This window comes from Nothobranchius furzeri, chromosome 14 (genome assembly GCF_043380555.1).
Source record: "Nothobranchius furzeri strain GRZ-AD chromosome 14, NfurGRZ-RIMD1, whole genome shotgun sequence".
Classification (NCBI taxonomy): domain Eukaryota; kingdom Metazoa; phylum Chordata; class Actinopteri; order Cyprinodontiformes; family Nothobranchiidae; genus Nothobranchius; species Nothobranchius furzeri.
Genome location: NC_091754.1, coordinates 60,850,539 through 60,862,725, shown reverse-complemented (window position 1 = coordinate 60,862,725; position 12,187 = coordinate 60,850,539). Strand labels below are relative to the sequence as shown.

General features: G+C 43.1%; 1 protein-coding gene across 1 annotated transcript in view; it reads right to left on the bottom strand.

Annotated features, from left to right (window-relative positions):
- badb (BCL2 associated agonist of cell death b) overlaps positions 1-6,627 on the bottom strand; it is a 21,616-nt gene extending 14,989 nt beyond the window's left edge. Inside the window, exon 1 of the mRNA XM_070544278.1 lies at positions 6,604-6,627. The gene's annotated coding sequence lies outside the window, so the exon portion shown is untranslated. The remainder of the gene's footprint in view (positions 1-6,603) is intronic.
- Between the last annotated feature and the right edge of the window lie 5,560 nt (positions 6,628-12,187).

The following is a 12,187-nucleotide window of genomic DNA, read 5'->3' as shown; positions in this document are numbered from 1 at the left end:
GGTCATGCTAACAATATTTTACAAACCTTCATCCGTTTCTCACTTCACATTTCTTTACCCAGCATGGACATCACCAGCAGCAGTATGAAGTAGCTTCCTGGTGCCTCAGGGCTCACATCCAGGGTCACGTCTCAGTTTGTTTACAGTAAAAATTAGCGTCAGCGCTAGCTAGAAAGACATTTCCTACCATTTTCGTGAAATTTAGAAGATTGAAGCAGTTGTAAGATAACAGCACAACTCTTTGGGATTGGCTGGTGGCACCTGGCAGTTAGCTCATCAATCTTTAGGGAAGAAAATGCTGTTTCGCTGAACTGGGGCTGTTCAGGGAGTGATGTATGGGTTTAATTGTTTAAACAGAAACACATTAAAAATAATGCTGTTATGTTTAGAATGAATTGTGTTTAGCCGAAATTAAATAACAAACCAAAACATAAAGCCTCCTGCTCTCACGTGGACCCACTTCCTGTCTCTGCTGCTTTCTGTTTGGTCAAAAGCCACAAACGCTCCGGCCCTTTTTCCTTCTCCATTATTGCTGTTTCTTCTTGTGGGTGGTCGGGACCTGAAGGTGTGTGCATTCAGAGACAAACATGTCCTTCATTTGATCAAGATGTAACAAAGTAGAAGCTAAATGCTCTCAGTTTTTAATTATTCACAGTTTGTAGCTTCTAAATGATACATCATGTAATAAGCAAGAGCTTTGGGTGTAGCGCACTTCGGTTCACTGCAGTCTGAATAATCAGTTTGTTATGAAGTCTGGAAGCAGCAAAGTTGTTATAATAGTAAAAAACTAATAATAATAATAATGTTAATAATAATAATAATAATAATAATTTAATAATAATAATAATAGCAATAATAATGATATTTATAATAATAATAACAATAATAAGAATTTAAATAATAATAATAATAATAATAATAATAATAATAATAATAATAATAACAATAAGTCCTGCAAAGTTCAACCCCCACCTCCATGTGGTGCAGGACGGGCAACGTAGGCATGACAAGCCAGTCATGTCTCGGCTAATGGGGCTCTGACAACATTTCACTATGATGAGTCAAACAATCAGAAAATCATACCGCATCGCTCGTCGCGCGGGTCAACAAGGAGCGCGTCAGTCAGCAGGGGACCAGGCTGATGGCGAAAAGTGTGCTACTGGAACAAACGCCACCCACCCCCAGGCATCTGTGGACCAGCTATCCGAAGTGTTCCTTCAACCAGCCGCCCATGATGTAAAACTTACCACAAATGAAAATGAAAGTAAAAGGAAGAAATGGACAAGGGAGGAGTATAAACAAGTTATGGAAGCGTACATCACAGCTCAACTAAAACCATCAGGAGAGAGCAACACTAAACAAACCTTTACTCTATGGAGAAATGCAAACCCCACATCAAGACCCAACATGGACCCCAACAAACTGTCCAATGTAAGAAGGGACATCATCAAACAGAAAAGACTTACAGATGCAGAGGTGGAAGCTATCAGGAGAAAGGTCAGACATACTGTAGAAGGAAATGAAAACACAGTGGAAGACGGCAGACCTGAAGAACAGGAAGATAAAATCAGGAATGAAGAAGACCAACCTCAGCAGCAAGAAGTAGATGGAATGACTGAACTGGGTACCAACAGAACATATGAAGAACACACAGACGTTGAAAAAGTCCGAGATAGCATACTCCAGAAATGGATGGAAGTAAAACACCAAGGGCTGGAGAATCGAGACAAGCTGCCTAAGATATATAGCAACAAAAATATCAAGAACCTCATCAGCCTAGCCAACAGAGCAATACAAAACATCAAACAAGACTACTCTAAACCAATGGACCTCACATCAATTAATGAAATATGTTATGCAGCAGCTACAGTAATCACAGATCTGAGTTGTGCCAAGAAAATAAAAAAACAAGGAAAAAGAAAACAGCCCAAATGGAAGACAGACATCGAGAAGGACATTCTCAAGAACAGAAAAAATCTCTCTCTACTCACAGAAATGGAAAAAGGTAACATTACTAATAAAAGAAAAAAGAGGCAAATGAAGAAGAGGTATGACATCCAGGACACAACTGACATTGTGGAAGCAAAAGAAAAGCTCAAACAACAGATACAGGCAAAGGCACAAAGAATCAGAAGATATGAAAAGAGAAGTAAGCACTTCAGACACAACCATGTTTTTAAAGTTGACCCAAAGAAGTTCTACAGAGAACTTGACAAGAAACAGATAGAAATCAAAGAACTACCATCTCTGGAAAAAGTAGAAGAGTTCTGGAGCAATGTTTGGGAAAAACAGAAAAACCACAATGAGACAGCACAATGGATCAAAGAAGAAGCAGGAAGATTGAAGAGCCGACCAGTACAGGAGTGGACAAACATCAGCAAGACAGAAGTAATACTGGCACTAAAGAAAGCAAATAATTGGAAGTCACCTGGAGAAGACAAAGTACATAACTTCTGGCTTAAACATCTTGAAGTCATACATGAAGATCTTGCAAGAGAATACACAGAAATTATTAAAACACCAATAAAGAGCCCAACCTGGCTAACACAGGGTCTAACATATCTGCTACCCAAGACCAATGACACAAAAAACCCTAAGAATTACAGACCAATCACATGCTTACCAACGATGTACAAGATTCTCACAAGTATTATCACAGAGAGAACATACACCTTCCTCGACAACAACAACATGCTACCACCAGAACAAAAAGGCTGTAAGAGAGGTAGTTATGGAAGCAAAGACCAACTCCTGATCAACAAGATGATACTGGAAGACAGCAAGGGGAAGAAGAAAAACCTGAGTACAGCATGGATAGACTACAGGAAAGCCTTCGACAGCGTACCACACTCATGGATCATCAAAGTAATGGAACTTCATAGAATCTCACCAACTCTCATTACCTTCATGAAGACAAGTATGGAATCATGGAGGACCACTATGATGCTCACTTATGACGAAAGATCCATCAAGACAAGACCAATAAAAGTGAGGTGTGGTATCTTTCAAGGAGACTCACTATCACCTCTCCTTTTCTGTCTATGTCTAGCCCCACTCAGCACCATGCTAAACAACAGTGAACATGGCTATGAGGTTCAAGGCAAGAAGATCAACCACCTTTTTACATGGATGATCTGAAGACCTATGCCAAAAATGATAACCAACAAGAGGGACTACTGCAAATAGTCAAGCTCTTCAGTGATGACATCTGCATGCAATTTGGACTTGACAAATGTGCAAAGGTTACATTCAAAAAAGGAAAACTCACATCAACATCAAACATACAATTGGACCAAGAGACTGTCATAATGGAGCTCAATCAAGAGGATACATACAAATATCTTGGGGTTAATGAAGGAGATGGAATACAACATGCTACCATGAAAGAAAAAGTAAAAAAAGAGTACTACAGAAGAGTTAGGCTTGTTATCAAGAGTGAACTCAATGCTGCAAATAAGATCAAAGCCATCAACATTTTAGCTGTTCCAACGGTTACATACAGTTTTAATATCATCAACTGGCAACTTAAAGAAGTAAAGAAACTAGACACCAAGACCAGAAAATTGCTGACTTCTGAAAGAATGCACCACCCAAAAGCGGATGTTGAAAGAATGTATCTACCAAGACAGATTGGAGGCAGAGGACTTACACAACTTGAGATGGCTTACAAAACAACAACAATGGCATTGAAAACCTACCTTGAAACAACAGACGATGCCCTACTGATCCTCGTTTGTCAACATGAAGCTCGAAAGAAGCTCTACTCTGTTACAAAAGAAGCTATAAGATATGCACAGGAACTAAACATCCCAGAGGTGGCAAGAATAGAGAAAGAAACAGTGACAAGCTTTGCCAAGAGGACCAGAAGGGAGGCAAAGAAATGGGCACAAAAAAGGATGAGAGAAACATGGGAGGAAAAACCAATGCATGGACAATACCCCTTGAGAGTAAAAAAAGCAGATGTAGAACAAGATCATACTCATCAGTGGCTACGCAGTGCAGGACTGAAGGCAGAAACTGAAGGATTGTTGATAGCAGCACAAGACCAGAGCCTGTCAACGAGATCATACCACCACAAGATCATTAAAGACGGAACAGACCCCATGTGTAGAATGTGCAGCCAATATGAAGAAACCATTGACCACATTGTCTCAGGCTGCCCCACTCTAGCCAGAACTGAGTACATCCACAGACATGACAGGGCAGCAAGCTATATCCACTGGAAGATTTGCAAACATTTCCATCTACCAGCTGCAGATAAGTGGTATGAACACCAACCACCAACAGTGACTGAAAACAACAACATCGCAGTGTTGTGGGACATGCCAATCAACACAGACAGAGAAATCATGGCCAACAGACCAGACATAGTCATCAAAAACAAAGAAGAGAAGACCTGCCTCATGATTGATATGACCATCCCATCTGAAAAAAATGTCACCACCAAGGAGCTTGAAAAGCTATCAAAGTACAAGGATCTGGAAATAGAAGTCACAAGAATGTGGGGGATGAAGACAGCAACAATACCCGTCGTAGTGGGTGCACTTGGCCTCATCAAGAAGGGACTGGAAAAGAGAACAAAACAGATTCCTGGAAACCCAACAGTCCAAGAAATCCAGAAGATTGTTCTTCTCGGAAGTGCCCACATCATCAGAAGGACGCTTTCCATAAACTAACCCTGAAACTGCCTTAGAAGCATGGATTGATTCTGGCACTTCAGTGAAAGCATACAAATATACAAAAAATATATAATAACAATAATAAGAATTTAATAATAATAATAATAACAATAAAATAATATTAATAATAATATTTATAATAATAATAATAAAATTTTTTTTTAAATAATAATAATAATAATAATAAAACCAATAATAATAATAATAGTAGTAGTAGTAGTAGTAACGTCATTATAGAAGAGACTATCTGTGCAATGTAGCCTAATAAAAGAAAGGCAAGTATGTAAAGCTAAATTAGTATTTTACTATTGAAAGTCGATGTTTGTCCAATAAAAATTAAGTAGGAAATGCAAATGAAAGTAATGTTTTTAAAAGGAGTTTTATTCTACCTGCACCAGTAATGGGAGGAGTACTTGATTTTTTTTTTACTTGAGTAAAAGTGCAGATGAACAGGTGAAGAAAATAACCTATGGAAAAGTGGAAGTATCCAAGAAGATAATGATTTAAGTAAAAGTATTAAAGTATGCACTTTCAAAAGTACTCAAAAGTAGAAAAGCAAAAGTCTTCATCTAACAGTTAAAGCTGCTTTCCGGAGTTTTCCTCTTTCAGAAACGATGTATGATTTGTCAGAAATCCGTAAAAGTGATTATCTTATCATGTACTGTGATCAAATATAAGCAATACATCTTTTTTTTCTTTGCTAAGCACGCCCCCTGCCTCTGTGCAATAGGAAACCGAGCACCGACCAGAACTAACCAATAGCGTTAGACTACCGCTTAGACGCTTCACATTTAAGGAATACCTCGGCTGACGCAGAGTTGATGAACTTTTCATCGACAAGCAAGTCTCTAAAATATAAATATATGAAAACACACGACATGAGAATAATACTCGTAAAACAACGTGTTTTAGCTCCGTTTGTCGGCTACAGAAGCACATTTATGAACAGAAACGTGAAGTCGCCATCTTAAATAAAACAAAGGAATGGCGTTTTTGTGTGATACGCTCGTCAGCCACTAGATGGTGCCATCGGATAAGAGAAACACTCCGGAAAGAAGCTTTAAATAAGCAACAGCACTAGCTCAGGAGGTAGAGCAGGTTCTAATTGGAAGGTTGCAGGTTCGATCCCGGCTCCGACCAGAGAATGCTGCTGTTGTGTCCTTGGGCAAGACACTTAACGCACCGTGCCTGCTGGTGGTGGTCAGTGGTTGTCAGCCTCACCTCTGTCAGAGAGCCCCAGGGCAGCTGTGGCTACACTGTAGCTCATCCCCACCAGCGTATGGATGTGTGAATGACTGATTGTGTTGTGAAGAGCCTTGGGGGGTTGTAGAACCCTAAAGGCGCTACACAAATACAGGCCATTTACCATTTACCGTGTGTGGTGTGTGTGTAGAAGTGTTCTGTGGAACCAAGGGGGAGGGGCTAATAAAATTACCTTTGCAACTCCAGTACGGCGTGGTAGTAGAGTACAGGTGGGGGTCGGACAAAGCAAAGTAAAAAGTAGGCCTCAATAAAATTAGTTACATGAAGTACAGATACAGAAAAAATGTACTTAAGTACAGTAATGAACTACTTATAGTTACTTAAGTAAAAGTGGGAGTATCCAAGTACAATGCAAAGTAATTGTACTTCATTACATTCCATGACTGTTCTGTAAAACTGGTTCCTAGTTAGGAATGTAGTCGAAGTGATGAGTCATCCTGAACGCTTTAGTGATGAGGATGTCGGACCTGTAAGCAGGAGGCGGGAAGTGAAGAAGCTAACCAGAGCGATCATGTAAGCGCCTGGGTACCAGCAACGGTCTCAGAACCCACAGAAGGAAGCAGAAGCCGGAGACGACCCGAGGAAACCTCAGGGAGAAGAAGCAGAAAACACGAGAACAAAATAACCCAAAGACACACGAACTCTGAACACCGAAACAAACCTTTGATGCATTCTGATCATCTGATGGAGTTTCGGTCAAATCTCCAAAATGACTTGATGCTCGATGTCAGAGCTTGGAGTGTGTGATGTGAATGACTCTCACACACAGAAAAATGACTCAATATCTGTGGAATCCTCTGAGTTAGAAGCATTTTCATCTTGTTCTGTTGACTGTGGCGGCCATCTTGAACAGGGCAGGACTGGATGATGGTCTAAAGCTGCTAATCTCACTGCATCGCTGCACATAATTTACTATAAATCTGTCATGGCCCTGCTAACGCTGCTGTTTCCTCTCCACCTCTCACGAGAAACGTAGGTTATCCATCCTCTTCTACACTTTAGGTGGGACAGTGATGAGAAGAGGAACAACTTCACAAACACAATTTGGTTTTTCCATCAAGAGGAAGTTCACATTTTCAGTGCTTCCTCTGTGGTTAACTTATGTCATCACTAAGGTCACCATTCCCACCCATCACCCCGCTCTCTTCCCCCCTTTCTCACGGTTTCACTTCCACCTCTCATCTCTCCATCCTTTCTCTGTTCCTTGTATCTGGGCCACTGTCTGAACTAGTTCACCACCCGTTTGCTGGCCAATGGCGTCGTTATTTCTGCTCAATTAATGATATTTTTGTCTGTTTTTGGGTGCGTTCAAATTCTAAATTCATAACCAAGAATAAGGAGGCGTTAAATCTGACTGTAGAGCTTCACAGTGAGTTCCTGTTTCAGCGATTTCACACAAAAACAACAGGAAAGTTTGAAAGTACCGAAGCGTATTTCTATTAAACTATAATGAAAACTCTGCGATGGACTGGCTCTCTGTCCAGGGTGTACCCCGCCTGATTGCCCATTGACCGCTGGAGATAGGCACCAGCCCCCCGCGACCCTACGTGGACAAAGTGGGTTCAGAAAATGGATGGATGGATATAATGAAAACTTTGGTCAGCAAAACTGAGGAGATGATGTAACATCAGCAGAACAATCCACACCTACATAAAACTAATAACAGCAAGGCTGTGATGGATGGCTGTCGCCACGGGAACAAGGTGCAGGAACTCATTTCACTACGATGTATTAGTGCACGTCTTCAAGTGTTCAGCATCTTATCAGCTCAAATCATCGGCAAACATGCAGGCATTTTAAACCCAAAGGTCATGTGCTAACACTGTGTGTGTGTGTGTGTGTGTGTGTGTGTGTGTGTGTGTGTGTGTGTGTGTGTGTGTGTGTGTGTGTGTAAGTGTAGAAGGTCAGAGCTCCTTTCCAGAGTGGGAAAGAAAACACTGGAGATGCTGGTGATGAATTGCTCTTTAGGACCATTTTCCGTGCAGCTGTTTTCTCCAGGCTTTATCCAACTGACACACCGGATTCAAGCATGTGCATGGTGCGTGCACACACCGTGCACGGTGTGTGCACGCTGCAGTTTGTATTTCTGAGCAGAACAAGAGTTGGAGATCATAAATAAGACAAGCTTTTACCCAACAGCCGAGTCTGAGAGTTTGTCTGAAATACACATTTGTTATTAATGTTCTCTGAGCTGCATCTACCGATGGAGACACCAGAGGATCCAACCGTTTTTCCGTGCGCCTGTACAGACGTCACACATCCTGCGTTTCATTTTTTATGATTTTCACTCAGAGCTGAGAGGAAACACACCACCTTTCTGATACCCAGCTGGTGTTGCGCTGTGATCTCGTTCTGCGTTCTGATTGGTTGGCAGGCGGTTCTGAGCGCTGATGCGAGAGACCAAATGATGGTCGTCCGCATTCAGGCAGGTCAAACACTTGGTAGGACATGTTTTACTCTTGTACTAATAATAACTGAAGAGCAGATGGAGATGCTGGAATGAAAAGTTAAACATTCTATCATGTCCCCAAATACATAACATACAAAAGCCTTTTTGTTATTGGTGTGAAAGGGTTAGGGGAGGAGTTTGAATCCTTTGAAGTTGGTTTCTGATGGCTCTTAGAACAACCTCAGTTTGGAAAAACAGAGATTATTTTTTTCTTAAAGCTGGGACGAGTGGGGTCAGTTTTAGTAGATTTCTTGTACCTTAAAGTGACAATGTGTAGTTTTTGTCATCAATCTCTGGAAATATCGATCAAAATATTGTTGAAGGGGAATTAAATGATGCCCAGTTGTTGAAAAATATTGGTGGCTTGGTAACATATAACCATAAAAATCTGGTCTAAATTATATGGGAGCGGGTCCAAGTCACTGGGCGATGCCATGTTTTCTTCTATGGGAGCCCTTGAGGACAAAACACATTTACTGATTTTTAACAAATGGTAACAAAAATGTCATCATTAAAATAGCTTTCCCGAGTTTTCCCCTTTCAGAAATTATGTATAATCTTTCAGAAATCCGTCAAAGTGATTGTCTCATTATGTACTGTGCTATAATATAAGCAATACGTCCTTTATATATATATATATATATATATATATATATATATATATATATATATATATTTTTTTTTTTTTGCTACGCATGCCCCCTGCCCCGCAGAGCTCCGTGCAATGGGAAACTGAGCGCCGACCAGAACTAACCAATAGCGTTAGACTACCGCTTACATGCTTCAAATGTAAGGAAAACCTCGGCGGATGCAGAGTTGATGAACTTTTCACGGACAAGTAAGTCTCTAAAATATAAACATATGAGAACACAACATGACACGAGAATAATACTTGTAAAACAACATGTTTTAGCTCTGTCGGCTACAGGAGGACATTTATGACTAGAAACGTGAAATCGCCTTCTTAAAAAAACGATCCGAGATTATTTGTGTGATATGCTTGTCAGCCACTAGATGGCGCCATCGGATAAGCAAAATACTCTGAAAAACAGGCTTTAATAAACATTTTTACCTCTTCACTCATTGCCCTGGATGAAAGGGAGTCTGAAGTGCTAGTTATTTTGCTAAAGTTTGTACTCCCCGGGCCCTTTTGACCCTAATGGGCATCCATTGGTAAGATCTTACTTCAACACAAAAATACAGCTTGCTTGCAACGATTTAGTTATCTACTGCCCCCTATTGCCAGGAAAAATACACGCTGTCACTTTAAATAACTTTGTTTTTACAAACAAGATTTTATGAAATCCTGCATTACACTAAGTGAGTTTCCACTGTAGCAATTAAAATATATTAATTATGACCAATAAGATGTGATAGTCCATAAAAATATGAAATATCAATCAGATTGATCTTTGAATGTTTAATCAGGAGATTCCAGGATTCTTTGCTTCGTTAGGGACCATAAACACACTTCGTATTAATTCAGAGTCAGTAAATAGTTTATAAAATGAATTGAATTCTTTTTCCTAAACTACATGACAATTTATGAATAATGAGATGTGACGTAGTAGATATGAGGTGTTGTGATGGAAGCTGGCTGTTGTAGCAACCGTTCTTTGTATCTGAGAGAAATTGTGAAATCTGGGTGTGAAAGAATTTGTTGTTTGGTTCTAAACTCACCTTACCGTGGTGGAGGGGCTTGACTGTCTCAGTGATCCTAGGAGCTAAGTTGTCTGAGGCTTTCTGCCTCTGGTAGGGTCAACCATGGCAAACAGGTCCTAGGTGAGGGATCAGACAAAGAGCAGCCCGAAGACCTCTAATGATGAATTATATAAATGGAAACCGTGTTCCCTCGCTCAGACGTGGGTCACCGGGGCCCCCCTCTGGAGCCAGGCCTGGAGGTGGGGCATGATGGCGAGCGCCTGGCAGCCGGGCTTTCACCCATGGTGCCCGGCCGGGCACAGCCCGTAGAGGAAACGTGGGTCCCCCTTCCCACTGGCTCACCACTCGTGGGAGGGGCCAAAAGGGTCGGGTGTAGTGTGTGACGGGTGGTAGTCGAGGGCGGGGACCTTGGCGGTCTGATCCTTGGCTACAGAAGCTGGCTCTTGACACATGGAATTTCACCTCTCTGGTGGGGAAGGAGCCTGAGTTGGTGTGTGAGGTTGAGAGGTTCCGACTAGATATAGTCGGACTCACCTGAACACATGGCTCTGGTTCTGGAGCCAGTTTCCTTGAGAGGGGTTGGACTTTCTACCACTCTGGAGTTGCTGCCACTGAGAGGCGCTGAGCAGGGGTGGGCATACTAGTTGCCCCATCTTGGTGCCTGTACATTGGGGTTTACCCCGGTGAATGAGAGGGTAGCCTCCCTCCGCCTACGTGTGGGGGGACGGGTTCTGACTGTGGTCTGTGCTTATGCACCAAACTACAGTTCAGACAGCCCACCCTTTTTGAGACCTTGCAGGGGGTGCTGGAAAGCGCTCCTTCCGGTGACTCCCTCGTTCTGCTGGGGGACTTTAACGCTCACGTGGGTAACGACAGTGAGACCTGGAGAAGTGTGGTTGGGAGCAAGGGCCCCCCCCCATCTGAATTCGAGTGGTGTTTTGTTATTGGACTTCTGTGCCAGTCGTGGATTGTCCATAATGAACACCATGTTCAGACATAAAGGTGTCCATATGTGCTCTTGGCACCAGGATACCTTAGGCCGCAGCATGATGATCAACTTTGTTGTTGTTTCATCTGACCTGCGGCCGCATGTCTTGGACACTCGGGTGAAGAGAGGGGCGGAGCTGTCAACTGACCACTACCTGGTGGTGAGTTGGCTCAGATGGTGGGGGAGGATGCCGGTCAGACCAGGCAGGCCCAAACGTATTGCGAGGGTCTGCTGGGAACGTCTGGCAGTCTCCTGTCAGAAGGAACTTCAATTCCCACCTGCGACAGAACTTCCAAAATGTTCCGGGGGAGGTGAATGCACCCTGTTCCGTGCCTCCATTGCTGAGGCGGCCGACCGGAGCTGTGGTCGCAGGATCGTCAGTGCCTGTCGTGGTGGCAACCACCGAACCCACTGGTGGACACCGGCGGTTAGGGATGCTGTCAAGCTGTTCAGAGGCAGCTGACGGGTACCGGCAGTCCAAGCGGAACGCGGCTCGGGTGGTCGCCAAGGCAAAAACCCGGGCATGGGAGGAGTTCGGTGAGACCATGGAACAAGACTTCCGTACGACTTCGAGGAGATTCTGGTCCACCATCCGGCGCCTCAGGGGGGGAAAGCAGTGCGCTACCAACACTATCTATAGTGGGGACGGTGTGCTGCTGACCTCTGCTCAGGACGTTGTGGATCGGTGGGCAGAATACTTTTAAGACCTTCTCAATCCCACCGACATGTCTTCCAGAGAGGAAGCAGAGTCTGAGGACTTTTGGGCTGGCCTCTCAAATCTCTGGTGCTGAGGTCACTGAGGTGGTTAAAAAACTCCTCTGTGGCAAGGCTCCAGGGGTGGATGAGATCCGCCCAGATTTCCTTAAGGCTCTGGATGTTGTGGGGCTGTGTTGGCTGACACAGCTCTGCAATATTGTGTGGACATCAGGGGCAGTCCCACTGGACTGGCAGACCGGGGTGGTGGTCCCCTTATTTAAAAAGGGGGGCTGCAGGGTGTGTTCCAACTGCAGGGGGATCACACTCCTGAGCCTTCCTGGTAAGGTCTATTCAGGGGTTCTGGAGAGGAGGGTCCGTCGGATTGTTGAACCTCAGATTCAGGAGGAGCAATGTGGTTTTTGTCCTGGCTGTGGAACACTGGACCAGCTC